Genomic DNA, 23,351 nt, shown 5'->3' with positions numbered 1-23,351 from the left:
TACTCTTGCCGTGAAGCATGGCAGCTGGGAAGGGGTAGTTGATTGACAGTAGCTCTATCCAGGTACGTTAATAACTGCTGAATGTAGGGAGGATATCGCTGTTGGTCTAGCACTATAAAGTTGCTATTGCCAGTATAGCCAGTAGTCCTATATGTGAAGAATGGGTAATAATAATAGGAAAGCAAGCTATCACTGAAGAGCAGGGGATTAGCTTCCTGCCGATCTACAAGCGAATAGCTGCTGGGAGGAACATAAGGATGGGTAACAATGCCTATTTACGAGTTGCAAGTCGCATCCTAGCCAACAGGAACACGAGAAATACATCGTATGTATTTTTTTACGAATGTAGCGTTCATTATCTTACTTGAACATGACATTTCAGGGCGAAAAAGAAAACTAATTAGTCAGCATCAGTCCACTCCATAGCCATCTACCGAGTTTATTGTATACCTGGCATATGCTATATTTCCTCCAAGTATTCTCTCATCAGGTAGAAAAATCTGTTGTTATCAGCTTAATATCTGCCACGGCCTGCATCACGGGACTAGAATATTAAGCTCAGTTTTGGCTCATGGCGGTGTGCTAAGAGCATTCTCTATCTCTGTCACAGGATGCCTCCTCACCATCGAAATCTCTTAAAGTAACCAAGTGCCTCATCACTTACGAAGTCTCTCAAGGTAGCAGCACAGAGTACTTGTAAATACCAGGTTCATAATATGTATCACTTTATAAATTCGGTAATACAGCTGATTTTATTACGAATCTCCCTGTGTAGATGGCGACTGAAACTCCGTTAAAAGATCTCGCCGCAATGGGAAAACGATTCTCGCCATTGCTTCCACCCCAGGTGACACGTCACTAATATCAAATAAATTGACAAATTAATTAAACTGAACACCAGAATCCCTTTGCTTAGTAAGTAATTTTTTCTTTCCGTCGGGTTACACCTGCCAGGTAACCGTTAGAGACGCTTCTGTGATGTCTCTGGAGGCTCCCCGCAGGATAGGTAGTCACTTCCTCCAGTACCAAAATCGGTGGCAACCACCATCAAATAACTGAAGACATCGAATGCTAATTGCATTCTGTTTCTAGGTTGCCTTGTCGTGCTGGTGTAGGTAAGTCACTTAGAATTCTGGTATACAGGGTGTAAATTATAAGTTGACAAACCAGAATAACTCGAAAAATAAGCTTCACACGAAAAAATGTGTTCAATCCAAAGTTGATTATTTTCGATGGGGACATCTTCTGGTGCTAAAATTAGCCCACCACTCCAGCCCCCTGGGGACGGGGCGGGAGGCAACTTTAAAATTTCAAATGGGAACCCCAGTTTTTATTCCAGAATCAGATTCTACATAAAAAACTATGTACATTTTACCTTAAACATTTGTTTTAATTCTTGGTAGTTGGCGCTGTAATTCAAGAAAATCTATGTTCTCATTTTTGCGTGGAAAATGGTTACGAATAAATAAAAATACTTACTTACTTCGTAAATTTTGATTTGCTAAAACTAAAACTCTTCCTCTCTCCCCATAGGTTTGGGGTTTGAGAGAGAGGAATAGGAGTTTTACAAATGTTGAACCAAATATTAATTTTTTCCAAATATTAATTTTTTCCTGTCTCTCAAACCCCACCCTATCGGGTGAGAGTGAGAGTTTTAGTTTTAGCGATTCAAAATATATGAAGTAAATAAGAACTTTTTTATTTATCCGTAACCATTTTCCATGCAAAAATGAGAACATGGATTTTCTTAAATTACAGCGCCAACTACCAAGAATCAAAACAAATGTTTAAGACAAAATATACGTAGTTTTTTATGTAAAATCTGATTATGCAATAAAAAATGGGGGTTTCCATTTGAAATTTTAAAGTTACCTCCCGCCTCACCCCCAGGGGGCTGGGGTGGCGGGCTAATTTTATCACCAGCAGATGTCCCCTTCGAAAATAATCAACTTTGGAGTCTACACATTTTCTCGCGCGAAGCTCATTTTTCGAGCTATTCTGGTCTGTCAACTTAAAATTTACACCCTGTAGTGCTCCATAACTAATCCTGCTGAGAGATGTCGGTCTATGGGTGCAGGAGCACGTTTCACTCTCTTCTCCACCAACGCGATGCCTCCGCCCACATCCCTGCCCTGCCACTGGGTCGCATTTGAACAGCTGCCACCGCCACCACCGGGTTCGAACCTCTGCCCTAGCGCCAAGGCTGTAGTGCTCCCGTCCGACAACCCAGCGCTCGCATTGCCGGACAGCTGTTAATGATTCCAGACTCACAACATTTGTCCTATCCTTCTCAGAAGGAGCGGGCGCTTGACTGTCGCTGGGGTAAATACCAGGATGTTGAACAGTACGCTCCCCCTCATACCTCCCGCAAACCAAAACATATTCTTAGATGTGCTGACCACGTGAGCAATAGCAAAATACCTGTCTACTAAGCGCCACATCCCAGATGTGTACATGTCTGCAGATCTAGGTTCCGTCAGAATACATCCCTATAAAAGTATTCCTATTGGCTCCCGCCAAATTAGAGGGCGGGTGCTTAAGGAACCCAAATGGGAATCCCTGGAGGGAATGCGGTGTTCTCTTCGAGGAACACTATTGAGAACCGACGTTTGAAGCTGACTGCAGAAGGATTCTACTGCCGCCAACATACATTTCGCGGATGGACCACGAAGATAAGACACGAAAAATTAGCGCACATACGGAGGCATACGGATAGCTTTTTTCTCCGTCACTTTATTTGATAGCGGAATAGGAATGGAAATGACTAATAGTGGTACACGGTACCCTTCACCACGCGCCATACGATCGCTTGCGACACATGAATATACACTCCTGGAAATTGAAATAAGAACACCGTGAATTCATTGTCCCAGGAAGGGAAAACTTTATTGACACATTCCTGGGGTCAGATACATCACATGATCACACTGACAGAACCACAGGCACATAGACACAGGCAACAGAGCATGCACAATGTCGGCACTAGTACAGTGTATATCCACCTTTCGCAGCAATGCAGGCTGCTATTCTCCCATGGAGACGATCGTAGAGATGCTGGATGTAGTCCTGTGGAACGGCTTGCCATGCCATTTCCACCTGGCGCCTCAGTTGGACCAGCGTTCGTGCTGGACGTGCAGACCGCGTGAGACGACGCTTCATCCAGTCCCAAACATGCTCAATGGGGGACAGATCCGGAGATCTTGCTGGCCAGGGTGGTTGACTTACACCTTCTAGAGCACGTTGGGTGGCACGGGATACATGCGGACGTGCATTGTCCTGTTGGAACAGCAAGTTCCCTTGCCGGTCTAGGAATGGTAGAACGATGGGTTCGATGACGGTTTGGATGTACCGTGCACTATTCAGTGTCCCCTCGACGATCACCAGTGGTGTACGGCCAGTGTAGGAGATCGCTCCCCACACCATGATGCCGGGTGTTGGCCCTGTGTGCCTCGGTCGTATGCAGTCCTGATTGTGGCGCTCACCTGCACGGCGCCAAACACGCATACGACCATCATTGGCACCAAGGCAGAAGCGACTCTCATCGCTGAAGACGACACGTCTCCATTCGTCCCTCCATTCACGCCTGTCGCGACATCACTGGAGGCGGGCTGCACGATGTTGGGGCGTGAGCGGAAGACGGCCTAACGGTGTGCGGGACCGTAGCCCAGCTTCATGGAGACGGTTGCGAATGGTCCTCGCCGATACCCCAGGAGCAACAGTGTCCCTAATTTGCTGGGAAGTGGCGGTGCGGTCCCCTACGGCACTGCGTAGGATCCTACGGTCTTGGCGTGCATCCGCGCGTCGCTGCGGTCCGGTCCCAGGTCGACGGGCACGTGCACCTTCCGCCGACCACTGGCGACAACATCGATGTACTGTGGAGACCTCACGCCCCATGTGTTGAGCAATTCGGCGGTACGTCCACCCGGCCTCCCGCATGCCCACTATACGCCCTCGCTCAAAGTCCGTCAACTGCACATACGGTTCACGTCCACGCTGTCGCGGCATGCTACCAGTGTTAAAGACTGCGATGGAGCTCCGTATGCCACGGCAAACTGGCTGACACTGACGGCGGCGGTGCACAAATGCTGCGCAGCTAGCGCCATTCGACGGCCAACACCGCGGTTCCTGGTGTGTCCGCTGTGCCGTGCGTGTGATCATTGCTTGTACAGCCCTCTCGCAGTGTCCGGAGCAAGTATGGTGGGTCTGACACACCGGTGTCAATGTGTTCTTTTTTCCATTTCCAGAAGTGTAGATGCAGATGTGAAACTAGTCTGCTTATTTAGATGTCAGTCCGTCCATTTATAGGCACGCAAAACTCACGTAACTATGCTGTTTCTTATTCATCGAGAAAACAAAAATGAAACTTCTACTGCTGATTGTCCCTCTATAGAAACCTTTCTATTAGCCCCTAATTTTCTCACTGCAATCACTTCCTGAGATATACGTGAGAGGCTGTAATATGTTTATCCACAATACTTAGAAGTAACAGTATAGAGCTATGCTCTCAATATTCTCCTTTCATCAGAGTATCGCTTACCTAACGCATTCACACGAATCCTCCAGTCTTCGATATATAGCATTTGAATCTACTTGAGTACGAGAGTAAGGGATGTCATCCGCCAAGTTAAAGACCTCTGATAATTCTCTCGAAATCCCATCACGTTCCTACAGCACTGTTCCATTAGTTAGAAGGCTATCTAGTCCTCCACCCGCCACTCACGAGGCAGAGGTCTATCAGAACGAGAGAAATAGCACACTAATTTGCAGGAGGAAATTCACAACCATGCAGAGTATACATGGACAGCACAAAGAAAGTCAGAAGCCTAACACCTACGATTCATGACTATCTGTAAATACCCCCCTGTACATGACCTAGTGTCTTTCATCGTGTTCCTACAGTATGCTAGAAACACGACAGTTCGAGTCTTCGTTGACAGCACAGTCTCTCTCTCTCTCTCTCTCTCTCTCCCTCTGCTCGTTATTTTTGTATCATTCAACGGAGTAAAACTATGAGCTAACTTCACTGAGTGAGGTAGCGTGGCGGTTAGCACGCTGCATTTGCATTCAGGAGGACGACGGCTCAAACCCGTGTTTGGCCATTTTGACATAGGTTTCCCTGTGATTTCGCTAAATCACTTCAGGTAAATGCCGGAATGAACCCTGTGAAAGGACATGGCTGACTTCCTTCCCCATCCTTCACTAATCTGATGGGACCAATGACCTCGCTGTTTGGTCCCCTCCCGCGAATCAACCAACCAGCCTATAAAGACTTTGCTATCACCTGGCAGAGAACACAATAAGATTTTACTGCACCTCTCTCTCCCGATATATCGGAAGCAAATATCGTGTACGTGTTGACATCGACCATATACGGTGATCCTATGAAATATACGCGTATTGGTCCACGGCAGCAGGCGACTAGTGATCGAAGTCAGTTCCACGGACCTGTGTAAAGTTTTGTCGCCTGTACTGGAGCAACACCATATCGGCTATCAGTCACACGGTGAGAGTTCTTGTATTTTTGTTTGATACATTACTTTTTCTGTAACACATCGAAGCAGTGTACAGCTGCAGCTGTGTACACAGCCATATTTGACTTTGAGGTCTGTGTCAGGCGCTAATCCGACGTAAACACATTTCGATCCATTGGCTCTGACAGAAAGTTGGACATCACATGGTGTAACCAATGCTCCCACAACACACAGGATGGGTCAAATAGAAGCCAGAGGCGGTGTTTCCTATTGACAAAAATGTGAAGGACTTTGCAACATATGGAAAATGGAAGAATCTGCGGCACCGTGGAGCGTTTCCAAACAGCTGTCCGAAGGTGACTACCTCTACATTTAAACTCATCTTCCACAGTGATGGGATAGCAGAAGTCTGGGTGTCCCATCTCGAAGAGACAAAGAGCATTGATTCCCCATATTTCAGCCACGTCGCCGATTTAATTTGCAACTCACCAGAAGTACATATATCAAAAAAGTTTTGCTTCACCCCGGTTCCAGAACTCCTGAAGATAGACGTTGACTGTGGATATTGTATCACAGACCAGTCCCTCTGACTGTTCAGAGATGTGACTAAACCCGCCCAAAAATGTAAACAACCATGCATGAGCAGCGCCTATTAGATGGAGAGTGTCCGATAGCCGATCAGTTCCAGTCATTCCACCAGGAAGGAGGTACACGTCACGTGTTGTCTGTAGTTCAACCATTCCTAGACGGTCAATACCGCGGTTCGATTGTTACTTTCTGCTAGGAAGGTCTCTCAACAAGGGAAGTGTCCAGGCATCTCGGAATGAACCAAAGCGATGTTATTCGGACATGGAAGAGATACAGAAAGAGAGGAACTGTCGATGACGTGCCTCGCTCAGGCCGCCCAAGGGCTACCACTGCAGTGGATGACCGCTACCTACGGATTGTGGCTCGGAGGAACCCTGACAGCACCACCACCATGTTGAATAATACTTTTCGTGCACTCACAAGACGTCGTGTTACGACCCAAACTGTGCGCAATAGGCTGCATGAAGTGCAACTTCACTCCTGACGTCCATGGCGAGGTCCATCTTTGCAACCACGACGCCATGCAGCGCAGTACAGTTGGGCTCAACAACATGCCGAGTGGACCGCACATGATTGGCATCACGTTCTCTTTACTGATGAGTGTCGCATATGCCTTAAACCAGACAATCGTCGGAGACGTGTTTGGAGGCAACACGGTCAGGCTGAACGCCTTAGACACACTGTCCAGAGAGTGCAGCATGGTGGAGGTTCCCTGCTGTTTTGGGCTGGCATCATGTGCGACCGACGTACGCCGCTGGTGATCATGGAAGGCGCCGTAATGGCTGTACGATACGTGAATACCATCCTCCAACCGATAGTGCAACCACACCGGCAGCATATTGGCGAGGCATTCGTCTTCATGGAGGCCAATTCGCACCCCCATCGTGCACATCTTGTGAATGACTTCCTTCAGGATAACGACATTGCTCGACTATAGTGACCAGCATGTTATCCAGACATGAACGGTGTCGAACATGCCAGGGATAGATTGAAAATGGCTGTTTATGGAAGACGTGACCCACCAAACACTCTTATGCTCGGTTTACACTAGCAAGTTCTTGCAGCAATTTACTTGCGCGGAGGAACTTGCCGCGCGATTTGGAGTGTAAACATATCGCCTAGTCGACTTGCGACCGTAGCAATTTATTGCGGAAGTGACTTGCTGCATGTTTTCCGCTTCCAGTGTGAACACCACGCAAGAAGTATCTGCAAGTAACTCGCAGCTTTTAGGATTTATTTCTATTTCCTGCAAGTAGGAAGCACAAGTTATAGTAAGTATGTCGCCTGCCTAACACTCATATTTAACATTTTACTTAATGTGGTGACTTAATTTTATGCAACCATCTTGCGTATCATATGCAAAAAAAAATTCAGAAATAGAGGAGAAACGGGAATGGATGAAGCACGATACAGAACATTTTATTGAAGCCGTGGAGGGATACTCCGAAATACGGAACGTGCGTAACCGAGACTTTAAGGATAGAGTGAAGAAGATGAGCGCATTAAATGAAATCTCGTCGATATTTGACTCATCTATAAAAGAAGTACATAGAAAGTAGCATAACTTGAAGACACAACCCCTTTGCCACTTGCATCCACTCGCTTGTTGTTTTAGGAGCCTAGAAAAAAACGATGTGTAATTATTACATGTTCTATTTACTTAGCTTGTCACTTCTCATTTTATGAGCATTAGAAAAAAAACATTTTTATAAGCATATCATTCTGTAAAATGCAGTTTATTTCAATAAAAATTTAATTTCATTGTTGTGTTTTTACATACCTTCAAATAATTTTCCCTTTTCAAGAAGTTAAAAATGGCTCTACATACATTGGGTACGATCAGAGAAATCGTGCTGACGGGAATATGAAACAAGTACATTAGGGACTTGTATGAGCCTCGTACAAAGAAAAGATTTCAAAATTCAAACTTTTTTTGGTTGTATGTTTCACACAAATAAATTAAATGCCTATTTTATTCGTAGCTCACCGGTAGCTATAGCCGGCCGCGGTGGCCGTGCGGTTCTAGGCGCCGCAGCCCGGACCCGCGGGACTGCTACGGTCGCAGGTTCGAATCCTGCCTCGGGCATGGATGTGTGTGATGTCCTTAGGTTAGTTAGGTTTAATTAGTTCTGAGTTCTAGGGGACTGATGACCTAAGATGTTAAGTCCCATAGTGTTCAGAGCCATTTGAACCATTTTTGGTAGCTATAAATCACAAGGTGACTAGCAAACGTACCTTTTCTGAACTAGCAGTACCGAAGTTTGTGTCTCGTTTTGATATGACGGGCGCTGTTAACATCAATAAATACTCCAGATCATTTGAGGACATTCTGCAAAAGTATTCAAAAGTATGCATGCTCTCGATACTAAGTTCTAGCAAAAGGTTATTACAGGCATCATTTTGCGATCTTCTCATTATCTACTCTCTAACCCAAATACTTCTCTTTTTCTTTTTCACGTTTTGCATTACAATTACAAGAGCTGCAGCATATCTCACCCGCCTACTTGTCATTTTACACTTCGGCTGACACTCGTAGTGGTACTGAAAGCTTATGTGAACAGTATCAGCAAGTTGTTGACGCAAGTTTCTTGCCAAAGAACTTGCGGAAGAATCTTGCTCAATTCTTGCGCTGCTGTGTAAACACAGCTGCAAGCGCCTAGCAATAACTTGCAGCAATAACTTCTGCAAGCGATTTGCTAGTGTAAACCCAGCTTTAGGGTCAAATGGCTGTAAGCACTATGGGACTTAACATCTGAGGTCATCAGTCCCCTAGACCTAGAACTACTTAAACCTAACTAACCTAAGGACGTCACACATATCCATGCCCGAGGCAGGATTCGAACCTGCGACAGTAGCAGCAACGCAGCTCTGGACGGAAGCGCCTAGAACCGCTCGCCCATATCGGGCGGCCACTCTTGGTGATCTACGCCGAATAGACATTGAAGAGTGGAACAATCTCGACAAACAATGCCTTGATGAACTTGTGGGTAGTATGCCATGACGAATATAGGCATGCATCAATGCAAGAGGACATGCTACTGGGTATTAGAGGTACCAGTGTGTACAGAAATCTGGATCACCACCTCTGAAGGTCTCGCTTATGGTGGTACAACATGCAATGTGTGTGTTTCATGGGCAATAAAATGGGCGGAAATGATGTTTATGTTGATCTCTATTCCAATTTTCTGTACAGGTTCCAAAACTCTCGGAACCGAGATGATGCAAAACTTTTTTTGATGTGTGTAGAAGGGTATTATACTCACTACATTCCATATGTCTCGAATGAAGAGAGCAAGCTGAATCCATATATTCTGTTCAGTGAAGACTTTTCTCCAGCAATCTTAAAAAAAATGGTTCAAATGGCTCTGAGCACTATGGGACTCAACTGCTGAGGTCATTAGTCCCCTAGAACTTAGAACTAGTTAAAGCTAACTAACCTAAGGACATCACAAACATCCATGCCCGAGGCAGGATTCTAACCTGCGACCGTAGCGGTCTTGCGGTTCCAGACTGCAGCGCCTTTAACCGCACGGCCACTTCGGCCGGCCAGCAATCTTACTCATGGCATCCATCCAAGTGCACAAGACTTCTTCAGATGTGTGCATATCAAGGAGGTTAGCACTCCTTATCGGTATATAGTAGATACGAGAGTGTTATGGTGATAACAACAGGTGTATAAGAAGAAACGTGTGGTTTATACACTATGGAGTTCCAAACGGATGAGTTTGAAATGTTTTACGTAAATCAACTGTGCTAGCAGTTCTCATGTATTGTTCTAGTGTCTGAAGTCAGTACCATGAAGGTATTGTAAGAAGTAATAATCGTAAAATATAAACACAGGCACTCCTAAGGCTACATGGTTCTACACTTAGACACGCAACAATGTTAAAGCCATGTGGTTTCCGAAATATTAGTCATGCAGAATGCGACACACTTAATGCTCTAATGCAAGACATATACGTCCAACATCTGACATGCACCCACCCTGCAAGTTTTCTATCCCACTCACTGCAGTGATAAACTTTAAGATGATAAAACTACTTCTACGCCAAAGAAAAACATAGATTCTTTGTGATATACGCATCACATAACTTTGTGGAGGTGTATAGTGCCCTATTACGACTCAGAAATTATGCTATGCTCGCAGCATACCTGTAAAATGACCGCCAGCAACGGAAAATGCATCTTATGAGGAAACAGACAAGCGCTTAGCAGCGGTATTTGACATGTGAAGCTACACACTAAAAGCCACTAACTCTGTGAAGAGGGCAACTGTCAAGCAAATGCACACACAGAGTTTTCAGTACCTCACTAACCTATGTCAGTGACTTAGAATCAAAGGAGTTATGGAACTGATGAATCGATTCATGTCCACAATATATCCAGGAAATGATGTAGTTCGCGTGCATCTTCATTCATCTATATGAGGGTACTGAAATAGGTTTTCCATTGGTTTGGTGGACACACTGCACTAACTCCCTGCAATAACCGTCTCTTCCACACCACACACACACACACACACACACACACACACACACACACACAAACACACACGCACATGCACAACAACTGTGAAGCAGATATAAACCCAGGGTCTGCAGTACCTCGCAAAGCCCTGGCAGTGATGTAGAATCAAAGTAGCTATGAAACCGGTAGTTCGATTCATGTCCAAAATGAGACTGGGAAATGGTGTACTTTGCACGCACCTTCGTTCGTCTAAAGGATGGTGCCAAAATAGGTTTTCCATCGGTTTGGTGAACTTGATTCGTCAGACCTGCGTTGGAAGTCCTCCATTGGTTATTGTATGTAGAGGTTTGCTGTTAACGATTGGAGGTAGATAGCCCTCTGACACCCTGAACAACTTACTAGAAAATCATCCAAGGCAGCAGTCAACTTGTAGGTATCCCTACTACCTCAGTAGACATACTGCAGAATGTTGTTAAAAAAACCTTGCAACAACTGCTCAACAAGGTAATTGTTAGCAGGACAACATAGTTGTGATTGGTGGAGAGTACAGAGAAGCACATTGTAAATAATGTTTTTTTAGAGTTTTAAACACTTATGCAGACTTGCACAGGATCAAACAAATGATCCATTCAGTAATTGTGTATTACAACCCCAAACCTGGTAATACAATACACTTTACCTAAGAAGGACGTAAAAGATTATTGTAATCATATGTACAGACACTTTATAAAAATCCGTAAGTTGGTCGTTACAGTTAACTTTGTGGTCGCACCAGGGCTTGTAATATGACATATATAAATTTATTGCTCTACATTTGTAGGTCATCCACGTTAAACAGTCTGACCCAGTCGTCTTATCATTGTCCATGATCACAACACTGTTTTCCTGGGTCCCAGTGCTTTCAATTAGACTTGTTTAAGTACTCTTTCATTCTCTTTCGATTGTCTGTGATTGAGGGGGGAGAGGACGTAGAGGTCCAGCCTCGGAATCCTGCACATATAATAGAGTAATTACGTTGTGTGGGATTACAACAGAATTACGTCGATCCCTCAGCTCAAACATCAATACAAGCATATACTTATGGAAAATCAAGGCAGCAGTAGGAGAAATTAGCTTCTTACCCAGTTCATGTCCCTGTTGCAGCTCCCTGCAAGGTGGTGTGGGAATCAAATCAACATGAAGAACTGTTTCCAGACTTTGAGTTTCCATTAACTGCACCACTACACGAGTCTGCAGACACATACTCTGATGCTTTGGTGTGAGACACTGAACTGTTTCCAGACTTCGAGTTCCCGCCATATCCTTCGCATGCTGCAGTTGCAGATTCTCATATAACTGCGAAACAATGTTTACTATATTTTCAACTATCTAATTCGATTACTTTCATGCTCGTCCCATCTGAAATGCATGATCATTAGAAAGAGTGAAATTCACAGGAATTTTTGTAATAGGTTGATGCAGTGTTACACGTAAAAATTCAAACCAGACTTTTATATAATAGCAATATGAGCATACACATATCAAAAAAATGTGGAAAAAATGATTCAGAAAACAGCGAAAAATTACGAAAATTGACGAAAAATACATATAAATTGGGGGAGATACGACAAAATACCGGAGAATTGAGGGAGAATGAGAGAGTACTTACATGTCTGCTTACCACAGGAAAGTTCTTGTACATGTGAACGAGTGAGTGAGAGCAAGAAAAATACAGGAAAAACAAGTCGAAATGGAAGCACTGGGTCCCACGGGAACAGTGTTGTGATCTTGGACAACGATAAGACGACTGGGATACACCGTTTAACATGGATGACCCACAAATGTAGAGTAATAAATTTATATATGTCATATCAGATCAATTGCGGGCTTACCTCAGAACAATTTACATGGTGCACCAAACACAGCACCGGTGCTACAGGACTATACTAGAAAATCATGCAAAGATGATTCACCATTTAAAAATTTATGGTAAAATACATTTTTGTTCAAATAACTGATTTTATCGCCTATTGATCTTCTTGAATTAGAAAAATCACCAGTAAAATTTTGATTAAAAATGCCTCGTTTAAGAGAATGTCGATTGTTGATTCATTGACACACCATTCTGCAGGATCATCGCTAACGAGATTATTTCCTTTTTTGTAGTGTCTGACTCGACACTTAGTTTTTCGTGAAAATCGAAAATCAGGAACAATCTGCTTTTCTTCATTTTTAAATTTTGTTTTGTCTGTATTTACTTCTTTTACAGCTGCAATGCCAGAAATATCGTCCGTACAACTTCAACTAGAAGTCGAACCAGCAAAATTTTTTTGCGAAAAATGTATATACTCAGCCTAGCGTTTTTAGAACATTGGCTTCTCGTTCTCGCCTTCACTTCGATAATTTCCGAAATCCGGCCCACTTAATTTTGCACGTTTCCTTTTTTCATTGTTATTCATGTTAAGGGACTTACAAAATTGTCAACCAACAGTCAAAAGAAAAGGAAAAATTTGTAGAATGAAAGAAAGAAAGACTGTATCCAGTTCCAGTCGTACTACACCGCACATGAGCACAGTGATTTTTACTTTAAACACAGCACACGAGCACAAAGATTTGTCCTTTACACATGGAGCAATTAACTGACAAACTCGGATTACTCGACGTAACTGCGCTATGAAAGAACGACAATGCAGAATAATTTAATTTCATTGTCACCTGTTTCTCTGTTGTCAGTGAACGGTAGTCAGTGAGCGGTAGAAGCACACCTGCCAGCTGGAATTCGTCTCGTAAAGGGAGCGACAGTCCCTTTTTCGGGCCGGCCGCTCTGGCGTTGTGACCGAGCGGTTCTAGGCGATTCAGTCCGGAACCGCTCTGCTGCTACGGTCGCAGGTTCGAGTCCTGCCTCGGGCATGGATGTGGGTGATGGACTTCGGTTAGATTTAATTAGTTCTAAGTCTAGGGGACATGACCCGAGATGGTAAGTCCCAAAGTGCTTAGAGCCATTTGACTCCGTTCTTGGCTTCTATTTCCCACCTCGCCAGAATTTTACCTGAGTTAAAAATGTTCTGAATATTCTTGACACTGTCTTTCTAATTTAAAAAGGCAATTAATTTTTGCAATTTATTGCAGTGAGGTGTGCTGGATCGACACTTATACCACTTATAACATTTTCGCGGTTTCTGTGGACAGAGAAGACAGACTACAAAGTTTAAGTGGTCTTGTTGACAGTTGATGTGGTGTGTTATCATTTGTGAGAACACTGCTATTATGTCTACATGCAAATGCACTTTTTGTTCAAACATAAAATAAAAATAACTTTTCCGCGAAGAAAAACGGCTTAGTTAAGACGTTTAATATAAAATTTGCAAAGCCACGTACTGTTCAATTGCACAGAGTGGGAACTTTGATGTCGAGCAGGCTGCAGCACAATAAATGAAACAAACGAAAGTTGGTTTCTTCTTCTATTTTGCCCAAAAAAGTAACTAAGTAAATAAATAAATAAGATTTTTAAACTGTTGTGAGGTGTATTTCACACATTATTAGATATTCTGCCTATGCTCTTTTGGTATAAACATGTGTTTAAAAATGTAAAACATTCCCAGGATCAATATGTTTTGTTAAACAGGTGTCATTAAATCAAAGCTCAGATATTGCAGACCACATTAATTACAGTAATGGAGGGTTGACCTGATAGTTACCGGTAATTTCTACAAGAAATTTAAGTAAAATCAGGTTTTACACACTGAGGCCCACACGTGTTACAGTATTCTGAAACTGCTGATTATTTTATCACAGCTTTTCAGGGGTCCCGGTATTTTTACGGGGAACATATGGTAGGGTTAAGTAGAAGCCGACAACATTCTCGGAATAATAACGTTACAAACATTGTATTGTAGATTGCCGTCCTGGCAGCTTACTTCAAAATATTTTGAACTATCGTGAAGATGACAGAAACCCAATCTTAAATTCCATTCAGTCACCAAGTGAACTATGTATATTTCCAAACCTGTATTGCTGAATTTCGTTCTTAAGGCTTACTTAAACTAGCAAGTTGTTTAACAGTATTAAAAAATTTTGTCGTTTGTAAGCACAGCTATTTTAAAACGTAAAAGTTTAAAATGAGTACAGAGCAAATAATGCCGCCCCCCTTAAGGTGCCGCCCCTAGGCCCGTGCCTAGTGGGCCTATATGTAAATCCGCCACTGATCAGGGGAGCTTTCGAGAAATTACATGATTCAACTTCGACCATCTGTGAAAGATGGCGCGTCGTGTGCAAATAGTCTAACAACTGAATAAAAACAGTATAGAGGCACTTTGGCTAGATTTATGCGGACGAGAGACCATCATGGGCTTTAGCAAGACTTAAGTAACACTTTTCTACCCAATGACTGATATAGTTTATTTGCAACTGTGTTGTTGTTGTTGTGGTCTTCAGTCCTGAGACTGGTTTGATGCAGCTCTCCATGCTACTCTATCCTGTGCAAGCTTCTTCCTCTCCCAGAACCTACTGCAACCTACATACTTCTGAATCTGCTTAGTGCATTCATCTCTTAGTCTCCCTCTACGATTTTTACCCTCCACGCTTCGTTCTAGTACTAAATTGTTGATCCCTTGATGCCTCAGAACGTGTCCTATTAACTGATCCCTTCTTCCAGTCAAGTTGTGCCACAAGTTCCTCTTCTTCTCAATTCCATTCCGTACCTCCCCATTTGTTACATGATCTACCCATCTAATCTTTAGCATTTTTCTGCAGCACCACATTTCAAAAGCTTCTATTCTCTTCTTGTCCTAACTGATTATCGTCCTTGTTTCATATCCAAGCATGGCTACACTCCGTACAAGTACTTCCAGAAAAGACTGTCTGACACTTAAATCTATACTCCATATTAACAAATTTCTCTTCTTCAGAAACGCTTTCCTTGCCATTGCCAGTCTACATTTTATATCCTCTCTACTTCGACCATCATCAGTTATTTTGCTCCCCAAATAGCAAAACTCATTTACTACTTCAAGTGTCTCATTTCCTAATCTATTTCCCTCAGCATCACCTGATTTAATTTGGCTACATTCCACTATCCTCGTCTTGCTTTTGTTGTTGTTCATCTTATAGCCTCCTTTCAATACACTGTCCATTCTGTTCAACTGCTCTTTCAAGTCCTTTCCCGTCTATGACAATATTATAATGCCACTGGCAAACCTGAAGGTTTTCATTTCTTCTCCCTGAATTTTAATTCGTATCCAAAATTTTCTTTGGTTTCCTTTACTGCTTTTTCAGTGTATAGGTTGAATAACATCGGGGATAGGCTACAACCCTGTCTCACTTTCTTCTCAACCATTTCTTCCCTTTCGTGCCCCTCAACTCTTGTAACTGCCTTCTCGTGTCTGTACCAATTGTAAAAAAGAGCTTCGCTCTCTTTATTTCACCCCTGCTGCCTTCAGAATTTGAAAGATCCTTTTCCAGTCAACATTGTCTACAAGTTTCTCTAAGTCTACAAATGCTATAAACTTAGGTTTGCTTTTCCTTAATTTTTCTTCTAAGGTAAGTCGTAGAGTCAGTATTGCCTCTTGTGTTCCTACATTTCTATGGAATCCAAACTGATCTTTCCCAAGGTCGGCTTCCACCAGTTTTTCAATTAGCCTGTGAAGAATTCGTGTTAGTATTTTGCAGATGTGACTTAGTAAATTGATAGTACGGTAATTTTCACACCTGTCAGCACCTATGTCTGATTTTAAGAAAAGAAGTGGGTTATAGACATATGTGTAGGGTAGAATAGGGCAATGCCGACACCTGCCGACACCTTAAGACATTTTTAATTTTTAAATTTTTACTGATTTAGTTACGTTTTTTTATTGAGGTACCTAAAGTTTAATTGGGGATTTCTGTTTTCATTAAAAATATAGTTTTGTTAAACTAATTACATTTATAAAGTGAAAAATGCGTATATAGCAATGTCTACTATATGTCAGTACATCCCCAGTCGCTGGGGTAATTTCGACACCTCTTTGGGGTAATGCTGACATTAGTGAGAAATAATAACATGAATGTATATCAATAAAATGTATGTTGTTACAAAGTTATATATAATACTTATAATAGTATGTCATGAATATAGATAAAGAAATATGACAAATAAGTCTGAAAAGAAAACAAATCATTTTAAGAAGTTGAGCAAAAGTCACAAATGTAGTTTTCAGAAGAATCATAGCTGGTACAGTCTGTGTATGCCCACTTCCCACAAAATACACACCGATACCACAGTTCAGTTTTAATGCCACATTCCCCACAGACTAAACACATTTCACTGTCTATGGAAAAGAAATCTATTCCATCGTCCATTTCATCGTCGTTGCGTAACGTTGACCCACCTATTTCTTCTTCAGAAGATGTTTCTTCAAAAGAAATCTGTCTGCTGCACCTTTTCTTCTTTTTTTGCCTTTGGATGTGGCTTGCATTTGGTAGTGCTTGATTTTATTTTGGGCTTACCCTCGACTTGACCTGACTTCTTCAAAAGCTTAAGTTTAAGTTTTGGAACAATCTTTGGGTCATCAGTTACCTTTTCTAGTTTGCACTTAGCTTTCATATCTTTAATGACTTTTTTCTTCTGTGCTTCCTCCAATACAGTTTTCATGGGTGTGGACGTCATAATAATGGAATGTTGCTTCCTGTCAAGTTTTTGTTTGACACCATCGTGAGGTTGTTTTTGCTGTTGTTGCATAGGCGATAAAGCTTCTAAGGCTTCTCTGAAGTGAGTTGTATCCTGAGAGGTTTTTGGAGAAGGTGTTGTTCCAGGATCCGACCTTGAGGAGCAAGCTACTGAATTAGCATAAGGTCCAGTCAAATTCAAGTTGGTGGCTTTCCAGGAACGCTGTGAATTTTCAGCCTTTGCCTGATTTGTGTTTGCAGGCTCCTCAGTGACTCCATTATTCCCATCGTGAACACCATCGCCATTCGTTGGTTCGTCAACATTTTCTGGGTTAATGATGACGATTTTGGATTCTGTCCTCAGAGATAAAATCCAAATCATTGAACTCTTCTGTTTTGTACATGAAGATCCCTGCTGCACCATATCCTGATACACACTTCTCCATGATTGCGACATTCATGTAAGCTTCATTCAAGATCGAAGCAGTATCATAAATTGATGTCTTCTTGTAGCGATTAGCCCTTAATCACCTGTCACACTGAATGTTGAATGCCTTCTTGAGAGGACCATAAAAAGCCAAATCTAAGGGCTGCAATTTGTGTGATGTATGTGGTGGTATAGAAACCTCGTGAATATAATTAGCTCTACAAAACTCATAGCTATCTAGAGAGATGTGACTTCCATGGTTGTCCATAACACGGGGGCTTCCTTGGTTGGTTTGGCGTTCTCTTTGAAGTTCTTAAGCGAATCATTGAAAAGATCTTTGTTTGACCATCCGTTATGTGAACATCTATATATGGACCCAGCTGGCCCTCCTTTTTCCAACTGAGGAGACATCCGCTTCCGGGGAGAGATGAACATGAGTGGGATGTAAATCCCAGAAGCACTTACAGTGTAGACCACCGTAATATTCCTCCCTCATTCCCAACTCATCGCAGAGCCTACCTGAAGTTGGCCTTTAGGGGCTAAAACCTTTCCTGGCTTTTGAACTGTTGATATCCCAGTTTCATCCATATTGAATTCTCTTGTTGCTTTAAATTGATTTTTTGATATGCTTTGTCCAAATTTGGAAAGAATAAAACAACTTCAGATTTATTAAAAGCCAGAATTCGGTTAAGGCTTGTTGCAGAAGGCTGCCTTAGGCTTAAGGTTGGGTTCCTTTTGCGGAAACCGGCCGCCCAGTCCTCGCCTGCCATTTTTGTTCCTTTGTTAAAGCTGTGCTTAATATTTAAGTTTTCTGCAGCGTCGTATGCATATAGGCTGGTTTGACAATTGCTTCATATGGTCAGCTAGAATAACTTCCTGTTCGGGTGTAAAATAAGCTTTTCTTCCCAACGCTGGTTTAACTGCTGATTTTGCTTTTAAGCGATCATGTGGCATGATTCTGGGAATTCATAATTCTGCGGCGACGCTCTTTACTGATCTACCACTTTCAACTAGCTCCAATGCCCCTTTAAGAGTTTGCTCATCCCATTTACCCCTCTCAGTTGTCCGTTTTCTCGATATCACCATCTGGAATACAAAAAAAAAAGTTTTTGGTGTTAACAATTCTCTATAAAATATTAGGACAGATGGGGAAATACCAACACCCTGTTGATATGGCCCGTAGTGGGATTTTGGCATTACCCCGGAGAGACAAGATGGCGGATCCCTGAACCTACAGACTACTACACACTTTGCAATGTTACAACTACTATAGCAAAATGTTCGTTAAAATATGTAATATCTAGCTGTATATGTTGTATTTTAGTGACACAAATGATTGGAGTATTACCTTAACTTGTTCAGAAGTCCTTCTTTACACTGAAAACTATGAAATTTTGAGATAATATACCACAAAACTACTGCCATGTGTAGAAGACAGAAACACACTGAGCGCTAGTTGTGGTGTCGTCTGCTATCAAAATACAACTAAAACCTGTCGTATCGATACTGCCCCAGGTGTCGGCATTGCCCCAGTCTAACCTAGCAATACAATCTTTTCTCATATCTACCACTTGTGCCAAAGATATTAAGAATGTACCATTTATTTTAATGACAAGTTTTTTCTATTTACAGTTGATGTTAATGAGGGCTTCATTTAAAGTACAAATATAAAAAAAGTATGTCTGTTATACTAGACTTAACAAATATGACGTGTAACTAGGGCATAGGCACAACAATCTTGATATATCTAATGGAACACACAGCTGTTACAAAAGCTGAATGTTCTTTTTCAAAGCTACTTTTTTTTAAGTATTTATTTTCTGCAATTGTTCAGGAAGGTTCGGCGTGGACATGAAACCGTGTCCCTCTGCACAACAATGAAAAGTTCCGTTTAGTGTCGGAGCATCAAAGGAAATGTGCGCTCTGTGTGGAGGGCATTTCTCGTTTTCTATTATTATTGACACAATCATGGACACACACTGGAGCATTGCTGGGCACCTAAAAACGCTCTGCTTCATTCTTGGCAGTTCTGGGCTGCCCTGCGCCATTCTGCACCAGTTTGAGCGGTGCTGTGTGGCGTGTGGCGTGCGGCCTGTCGACTTGCCTTTAACTGCTCACATCATGTGACAAGATAATAATGTCTGAAAACATTTAATTCTCTTCTTTGGCATGCTAATGTTGTATCCTTTAATAATACAACAAAACCTGACACCTATCTGAAACCTAATGTGTTAGATAAGATATAAGTGAAATAAAAAACATTTCTTGCTATCTTATGCTGATATTGCAATCCTCACAGACTCAACCACAATATCGAATGTCGGCTCTTGACATGACCCTCTGCTATGTCATTATTACAGTAGACCAATTTATTATTTTGAGTCATTGGACCTTCTGTTTGCACCTACAGTTTTCTTTTCAGTGAAGTTATACACGTTATAGTGAACAGTTCTGTTAACTCCTTTGGTTCTATGTCTTACATTGCCACTTTAAAACCTGGCATATTACATTTTAAGCGAAAAGTGTATAAACTGCGCTAGTAAGTAAAGGGGTAATTTTTCAGTATCAAATGCAGTATAGCAGATTATTTCAGTAAATATAGTTCTGAGGTTTCACCTAAGAAGGTGGTCCATGTGGTTCAAAAAAACGTGAAGCTGATAATGGTCAATCTACTTCATATATGAATAGTAGCACTGGAAAAGGTATTGCTGAAGATAACAGCCAATCATGTGGAGTAACTCTTATTTGCATTTTCAAAACATATCTGATTATCCCGTTTGTTGAACGACAGTACATGGAGAGAATTTAAAACGAAATGTAAGTGGTTACTGTGTAGAGAAACCAAGTTGGGTTGTTCAGTATGTAAAAATGTGCAGAATATTGGAGTGAGTGACTGATGGGGAGTGTACATTTCTAAAGAATGGAGTAGTATTTTGGTGGGTCCAGTTTACGGAAGTCAAGAAGCTCATTTAACATGATTAGAAAAAAATTCATAAACATAGTAATTCTGAAGCCTATTTAACTACATAAAAAATGGAGATGCTGTGTATGCAGATAACGAAAAGAAAGACAAGAAATGTTCCACAAAATTTTGTAGTTGGACAGCAGAAAGACATTTTTGTAAGTACAAGGAAAGTGTTTTGTGTAACATATTTTGTAGCAAAAATAACAAATATTATTTAGACTTTCACAAGCTTGAGGATTTGCAAGTTCAGCACTTCACAGTAAACTCAGTTGTGCCAACATAATAGACTGCATTGCATACACTTTGAGCAACAAGCTATGTCCATCCATAATATCAAAACATTCTAAGGTCTCTGTACTCATTGATGAGTCTACATCTGTTGCTTCACAATCAGTATTAATAGTGTATTTAGGGTCTGAAATCTGTAATGTTTAAGTAAATACCTTATTCTTGGATATTATTGAACTTAAAAGAACAAATGCCGAAATGTTAGAAGCAGAAATTCTAAAATGTATCTTGAAGCATTGTTTTTCTTCAAGTTATTTGAGTGACAATTTTATTGGAGCATTGAAAAGTTCCTATCATGAAGAAAGCTATTGTTAATTTATATTGTTATAAATTATAACTGGGTGTACTCATCCTCAATCTCTTGATCCGCCACTGAAAAATGTCCTGCGGTATATGTTGTCTACTGTACTTGACTCTTAAGTCAAAATATGCAATACTTACAATTTTTTGTTTCAGATAACCTTATTTTAAATCAGAAAAGACATACATGTTACGTTCACAAACTCATCACATACAGTGACCTCTCCTGCTAACATGGCTGCTCCTATATATATATATATATATATATATATATATATGATTCCAAACAATCCTCGTCCTGGGTATTGTTAAAAAAGGGCTCTTTAACAAAATTACAATTAGAGCTCTCATTTTAAAACGAATGACACATTTCAACAACGACAATAGCTGTTATAGAGTAAGAATTTTCAAGCATATAATAACTTAACCGTGTGTAATTGCTCAGATATGTGGTGTTAACAATCCTCTTACTATTTTTATTAATTAAAAAAGGTTCATGGTTTGGGGAATGTTCCTACCAATTACAGGACCTACACCCTTCAATACATTTATAATATAGTAACTGGCTTCTTTGTATCCATTCCACAAGTACATGTTTACCTACACCCCTGCATCAGAAATTACTGTTTATGTTCGAAAAATACGTGTTTTTAAATCGGTTTCAATGGACTGTTACGTTTCAGCATGCACTGATGATGCTAGTGTAATGATAGGTAGGAATTCAGTTGCTTTAGGAGGATTTAAGAACAAGTACAACAAACTATTCAAATGGCATAACTAGTGCCATCGAACTGAATTAGGGGTTGTTGATACAAACGAAGAGGTTCCTGGTGTGACTCACATTATCATTTTTTTGACAAGCAGTAGGCACTGTATCACCAGTCTCCAAAGAATCAGCATGAACTGTCAGCTCTTACACAAGACTTAGGTGCAGGACTTAAGAAGATATCTAAGGCATTCTCAGTGTGTTTGGTGGCCTCAGGCTTTAGAGCAGTGGAAACAGTATGGAAGTCCTACCAGGCACCGAATGCTCATTCCAATAGAAGTTCAGATGATATGACTAGAAAATCAATTGTAAGACAAAAGTTCAAGGTACTGCAAAAAACATTATCACAGTACCTCTGAAACGACAGTGTTAATATTCCCTCATCATACAGAGAAATTATGAAGTTAGTAAGGGCTATTGAACAAGTGAAGGAAACGCCACTTACTTGCATGAAGGAAACAGAGAAAGCTATTCCTGAAAGGTACTTCAAAGACGTTTGACTGGTTCTCAGAAGAGAATCAAGCAGAATGACTACCCATATTAATAGGAAATAGTTCTATCAGAACCTTATCGACAATTTGAAGTAAACGCTAATTTCGATTGACAGTGAAGAATTCAGATCCATCATGAAAGAGATCGATACTTTGGACAGTAAAAATTGGTCCTGCAACATTGTGCATGACATGGTTGTCAACCATACAAGAGTCTCTGGGGCTCATGTCTTCGCTTAGCATCCGTCTGAGGTGATTCAAACGCCAAGCAACATAAATGTTTCTGCCCCATTACCACAATCTTAAGCAAACTGTGAAGTGCATGAAGATCATGGTGCAGCAATGACAGTAAAAAGGTAAACCCATTTGCCTCAATGGATAAATCATCAATAAACGTCTTTGTTTAGCCAACTGGTAGCATTCAAAACACAGGCCTATGGCTAGAAGGGAAGAAAATTTAAGGAAATATACGACTGTGTTTGTTCTTTCTTATTCAAATGCAATAGACGGTTTCAGAGATTATATAGACAACAGTGGAGAGAACATTCCTGAAAACCTGGAACCATTTTTTGTTTGCATTGATACAGCGCATCAGACTGCGAAAGAATCTTAAGCACAATGAACTTAGCTATGACATCACTCTTGGAATTCATTTCCAGTTTGCCATTACTCATGCTTAATATTTATTTCAATTGTGGGGCTTCCACTAAATCTCTGGAACCCTGATGATTACATCAAACTATGGATCTGAAACCACAGGCATGCTGAGGGCAAGCAATGGAGGAACGGTAATCTACATGTGCAGCAGTCCTACTGGTATTCCAACATATCGAATCTTCTTTAGGTGAATCCACCCACTATTTTAAATGTCTTTGTTTAGCCAATTGGTAGCACTCAAAACACAATCGTCCATTCAATTGCATTTGACTTTGGGCAAATGACATGAATTCTCACAGGCATCTACATC

This window comes from Schistocerca piceifrons, chromosome 2, assembly GCF_021461385.2.
Source record: "Schistocerca piceifrons isolate TAMUIC-IGC-003096 chromosome 2, iqSchPice1.1, whole genome shotgun sequence".
Taxonomy (NCBI): domain Eukaryota; kingdom Metazoa; phylum Arthropoda; class Insecta; order Orthoptera; family Acrididae; genus Schistocerca; species Schistocerca piceifrons.
Note: the sequence above shows the minus strand (reverse complement) of the source record.